At 43.6% G+C, this 6,200-nt stretch overlaps 1 long non-coding RNA gene across 1 annotated transcript; it reads left to right on the top strand.

Moving 5' to 3' along the window:
- The first annotated feature begins 1,270 nt into the window (after positions 1–1,270).
- On the top strand, positions 1,271–5,963 carry LOC121504414. The gene is made up of 3 exons (XR_005991456.1): positions 1,271–3,414; positions 3,680–3,831; positions 4,149–5,963. It is a non-coding gene; the product is annotated as an uncharacterized LOC121504414 (long non-coding RNA).
- The last annotated feature ends 237 nt before the right edge of the window (positions 5,964–6,200 follow it).

The following is a 6,200-nucleotide window of genomic DNA, read 5'->3' on the forward strand; positions in this document are numbered from 1 at the left end:
AAACCCAAGTATTTGTGCTGGCAATGAGCCTTTGATTTCTCACACTGCTTGTATTAATTTAGGCCCCCAAGCATTCGCTCTGGCAACGAGCCTTTGATTTATCTCCCGCTGCTAATGCTAGTTCTAAAAAACCCAAGCATTTGTGCTGGCAGTGAGCCTTTGATTTATCTCACACTGCTAATGCTAATTTTAAAAAAAACCCAAGCATTTGTGCTGGCAGTGAGCCTTTGATTTATCTCACACTGCTAATGCTAATTAAAAAAACAAGTATTCATGCTGGAATGAGCCTTTGATTTATCTCACACTGCTAATGCTAATTAAAAAAACAAGCATTCATGCTGGCAATGAACCCTTGATTTATCTCACACTAATAATGCTAATTTAAAACCCCAACCATTTGTGCGTTCAATGAACCTTTGATTTTTTGCACACAGCTAATGCTATTTACAAAACCCAAGCATTTGTGCTGGCAGTGAGCCTTTGATTTTTTTTTCCCACTGCTAATGGTAAATAAAAACCAACATTCGTGCTGGCAATGAGCCTTTGATTTGTCTCACACTGCTAATGCTAATTACAAAAGACAACCATTCATGCTGGCAATGAGCATTTGATTTATCCCACACTGCTAATGCTAGTTAAAAAAAACAAGCATTCGTGCTGGCAATGACCCTTTGATTTATCTCACACTGCTAATGCTAATTTAAAGAAACCCAAGCATTCGCTCTGGCAATGAGCCTTTGATTTATCTCACACTGCTAATGCTAGTTTAAAGAAACCCAAGCATTTGTGCTGGCAGTGAGCCTTTGATTTATCTCACACTGCCTGCATCCTAGAAAGTTTTAGTCCGTCCTCCGGGCTTTACTTCACCCTAAAAAGGGTTCCTTTCATGCCCCGGGGTCCTCGTCCACCTCAAAAGTGTTTCCTCCGGCCTCCGGGTCCTCCTCCACCCTAAATGGGTTCTTTCGGCCTCTGGGCTCTACTACACCCTACAAAGGGTTTCCTCAGCCTCCGGGCTGTACTACACCCTAAAAAGGGTTTCCTCAGTCTCCGGGCTCTACTACACCCTAAAAAGGGTTTCCTCCGGCCTCTGGGTCCTCCTCCAGCATAAAAGGGTTTCCTCCGGCCTCCGGGTTTTACTACACCCTAAAAAGGGTTTCCTCCGGCCTCCAGGCTCTACTACATCCTGAAACAGGTTTCCTCCAGCCTCCGGGCTCTACTACCCCCTTAAATAGGTTTCCTCCGGCCTCCGGGCTCTACTACACCCTAAAAAGGGTTTCCTCCGGCCTCCAGGCTCTACTACATCCTGAAACAGGTTTCCTCCAGCCTCCGGGCTCTACTACCCCCTTAAATAGGTTTCCTCCGGCCTCCGGGCTCTACTACACCCTAAAAAGGGTTTCCTCTGGCCTCCGGCTCTACTACACCCTAAAAAGGGTTTCCTCAGTCTCCAGGCTCTACTACACCCTAAAAAGGGTTTCCTCTGGCCTCCGGCTCTACTACACCCTAAAAAGGGTTTCCTCAGCCTCCGGGCTCTACTACACCTTCCAAAGGGTTTCCTCCGGCCTCCGGGCTCTACTACACCCTAAAACGGGTTTCCTCCGGCCTCCGGGCTCTATTACACCCTAAAATGGGTTTCCTCTGGCCTCCGGGCTCTACTACACCCTAAAAAGGGTTTCCTCAGCCTCTGGGCTCTACTACACCTTCCAAAGGGTTTCCTCCGGCCTCCGGGCTCTACTACACCCTAAAACGGGTTTCCTCCGGCCTCCGGGCTCTATTACACCCTAAAACGGGTTTCCTCCGGCTTCCAGGCTCTACTACACCCTAAAACGGGTTTCCTCCGGCCTCCGGGCTCTATTACACCCTAAAACGGGTTTCCTCCGGCCTCCGGGCTCTATTACACCCTAAAACGGGTTTCCTCCGGCCTCCGGGCTCTATTACACCCTAAAACGGGTTTCCTCCGGCCTCCGGTCTCTACTACACCCTCAAAAGGGTTTCCTCCGGCCTCCGGGCTCTACTACACCCTAAAACGGGTTTCCTCCGGCCTCCGGGCTCTACTACACCCTCAAAAGGCTTTCCTCCGGCCCCCGGGCTCTACTACACCCTCAAAAGGGTTTCCTCCGGCCTCCGGGCTCTACTACACCCTCAAAAGGGTTTCCTCTGGCCTCCGGGCTCTAATTCACCCTAAAAAGGGTTTCTTCCGGCCTCCAGGTCCTCCTCCACCCTTCAGTGGGTTCCCCTGGCCTTCTGCTCCACTTCTATCCTGCAGCAGGTAGGTCACCATCAGCAGGTGGGTCAAGTTTATTCAGTTCCTAAATGCTGCATGGTTGATCACTTGCAACAACCACAACAAATAACAAGAAAATACCTCAATATAAAATTAAACTGAATTCAGATGAAAAGCTCAAATGAAAACACTTTTCAAGGTTCCAAAAAATGTGTTCAATATCAATGAAAAAAGCTCTTTCATATTACCAAAAAATCAATACAAAACAACAAAACATAAAATGTGTTCAACACAATCATAGAAATAACCAAAGGAAAAACAATGTTCTTCCAAGGGAAACCAACAACTTAACAACAAAATTCAAAGGCGCTCCATGCTCCAAATGATCAATCATGTGGGTAAAATACTTTTAAGGAAACAATGAAACAACAGCAAAATAAAATTCTCAAAGAGCTTCCAAGGAAATATGGACCAACTATGGAACAACAACAACAAAAAACATTATTCTCAAGAGCTTACAAGGAAATATGGACCAACTATGATACAACAACAACAAAAAACAATATTCTCAAAGAGCTTTCATGGAAATATGGACCAACTATGGAACAACAACAACAAAAACAATATTCTCAAAGAGCTTTCATGGAAATATGGACCAACTATGGAACAACAACAACAAAAACAATATTCTCAAAGAGCTTTCATGGAAATATGGGCCAACAATCAAACAACAAAATTCAAATTGCTCTTAGGAAAATATCACCTCATTAGCAGGTTTTTCGAAGAAACTAAAGAACAGCAGTGAAAACATTCACAAGGTGCTCTGGGAGGAACTACAGCCCAACACTGAGGAAGAACTGTGACAACCAGCGAGGCATCAGACCTTGTTACAGTAGGTCTTCTGGGTCTACAATAAGACCCAGAAGCCATGGTGTACACTGATAACCTGTCCTGTTTATGTGTGTGCTGTACTGGTCGTGTTTGCAGTCCTTTGTGTATTTGTATATCTCTCTCTCTGCTGGTCTTAAGAAGTTGCTAAAATGCCCAATGCTGCAGAATTGGGCATTTTGGCAAAAATTTCAGGGACGCGCTGCTGTTCTACATCATGGCGTCTACAATGAGACGGTCTTTGGTTCCTCCGTCCACGTGAGAAGTTGAGCCAGGCATCCTCATGCTGGGGACCATAGCCGAAGGTAAGAGGAAATTGGGACTATACACACTTGTGTCATGATTCACTCAAATGATTTCTAACTTAAGCCCAACTTTGGATGGGATGGGACCATGATGTACAGATGGTGTTATGATGTACTTTTTAAACATCTTTGTTTGGTCCAATCTAAGGTCAAGATTGCATCTGCAAGTCAGCCTTTGGTGACTCTGGACTTGTCTCTGGTTATAGGCTGCAGGAGGGTATGAACCCTTGGCTACAACTGAACCTATTTCTTCTTCTCATACCAGTGTTCATCCTATAAGAAGACCCCGATGCCCTCCATCTCCATAGGATGCTGAGCCAGGATTCAGATTGGGTAGTCAACTAACCACCGGATACCTGAAGCAATTGGAGGCCAGAGCTGCTCTAACGTAGATCCGACAGAAACAAGTGCTTGCAGGTGAGCATCACATTCTGCTTTTTAAGTCTTCTTTTAGGCCTCAACTTTAACACCATATTCTGAATGTTGTGATGTTGCACTCTTGGTGAGAAACTTAGTCATACTGCCATTTTTTGAGATTTTAGATAAATCTTTAGAAATCTGAGTGTTATTTTCCATTACTTTACCCCCAAAACCAGTTAAAATGTTTTAACCTTCCTCATTAATGGTTTTAATCTTTTATGGAGGTAATGATTTCAATCATCTTTGGGAAACTGTAAATGCTAAATGGAACTCTTAAGGGGATCCGTAAATCTACAATCTACATTCTTTTACAGGTCCTGCCAGTATCAGCCCTGACTCCTGAAGGACTGTGCAAACTGCAAGAGGCTTCTGGTCATCTTCAACCTGAGCCCCAGTCTGGAGGGGATCATGACTTTGTGGAAGACTTCCTGCATGTTTCTGGTCCTGAAGACGTTGCACCTCCGGGAGCTGAACCACTTCAGACCCTCGCCTTTCATCTGATAAAGTCCATGGAGGAGATCAACCTTGGCACACCTGTCCGCTAGTGAGCTCGAGCCTGGACCCCCTTCAGCTCACCTACCAGCCAGACATCAGGGTGGACAACGCTGTTGTCTACCTGCTGCACAGGTCCCTGGTTCATCTGGAGAACCCCAGCAGTGCTGTGAGGATCATGGTCTTTGACTTCTCCAGTGGAGTACAGGCAGATCTTTGTTGGCAGAGACTGGACATTAAAAGGGAGTTGTACAAATACCTGGGTGTTGGACTGGTCACACCTGCACCTGCTGAGGAGACCAAGGTCCTTCGGAGCGTGCAGGACTCCTGTTACGGACGTTTTAGATAGTGTGATGGTGTCTGCTCTCCTTTATGCGGTGGTTCGCTGTGGAGGAGGGAGCGCAGAAAAAGACTAAACTGGTCAGGAGGGGCAGGTCTGTCCTGGACTGTTCCCTGGACTCTGAGGAGGATGCTGGCCAAGCTGGCATCCACCATGGACAACCCCTCTCACCCTCTGCGTAACATTGTTGGGGCCTGAGCAGTCCCTTCAGCCAAAGACTGTTACCCCGTCCCTTTAAGGAGTGCCAGATCATTCAAGCCAGGGACGGGCAACTTTGGTTACCAAGGGAACCACATCATTTCTGTTTTTTCCTTCCTGAGGGCAACATTGTTTTAAATAGTCAGATAGGACTGTTGTAATAACTTAGAACCAGGGATTCTGAAATTAATCCCCACTAAAAATGTTGATCATTGACAGCCCTACTTACAAATATATTTCAGCAAATTTAATGAATCATCATTTATGCTTTGAAAGCTCGAATCCAAACAGAAAATCTTAATGAGTGAACATAAAATAAAACAGGATTTCAGCTTCTTCTTAAATGCCATGATCAGTATCGTTTACTTGCATCTCCTTCCCTCCAAATGCATCTATTAATGCTTCTTTAAAGGGTTTTACTGAAACAAATACAGTCGCTTCCCTTCATTAATGTCCTACAAAGAACCAAACATGCACTAGTAATCCTGTTTTACAAGATTACATTGAAGTATTTCTGTTGTATATTGTTCTAAACTGTTCATGCTGTTGTGCAGGTGGATTTACTTCTTGGCTGATGATCTCATGTTTACAGTTTGTTGACAGTAGAAATGTTCTTCTATTTTAACTGGTATACAGTAGATATAAGAGCTTACATAAATGGGACTATGCTTTTATGTCTGTTTGTACAAATATGTATGTGAACAGTCCCACAGATGTTACAGCCAGCTATCCAAAAGTCTTTGCTCCTCAACATCTTCAATTATTGATAATACTATTACAGTTTAAGATGTGTAATGTTACCTGGATGTTTTTCCTTTATTTAAATCAGTTCCATTCACACTGTTTTCTTCAAATCTGGTCTTGATCCTTCCACAAGTCAAAGTGTGCATGTGTACATTTGTAAATAAGACTATTCTATCACTTTTGTCATATGGTATTGAAGTATTGTTGGTACTTTTCCCCTTACTTTGGGTTTTTTTTGTGTTAATTTCTTTATTAAAGAATGCAAATGTTACAAACATTCCTAGTTTACATTTTGTTTTTGTTAAATATTTGCTGGTTATGTTTCCCTCTACTGTGAGCTGCTGTCAGAACCAAATTTACCCCAGTGGAGAATTAATAAAGGTTTATCTTTAATAACAATGTGATGAAATGTCATTATTTCTACTGTGGCTTATAATTAAATGTTAAAATATTCAACCATCTCTCTGATTTCTCTTTAATCATTTCAGACCAAAAACCAGGAGCAAATAAATCCAACCACTGAATTTGTTTCCATATAGTCAGAAGCTCTTTAAATAAATACTTCCAGGACCTGGGGTAGGATGGAGAGTAT

The sequence above is a fragment of the Cheilinus undulatus genome, linkage group 22 (assembly GCF_018320785.1).
Source record: "Cheilinus undulatus linkage group 22, ASM1832078v1, whole genome shotgun sequence".
NCBI lineage: Eukaryota > Metazoa > Chordata > Actinopteri > Labriformes > Labridae > Cheilinus > Cheilinus undulatus.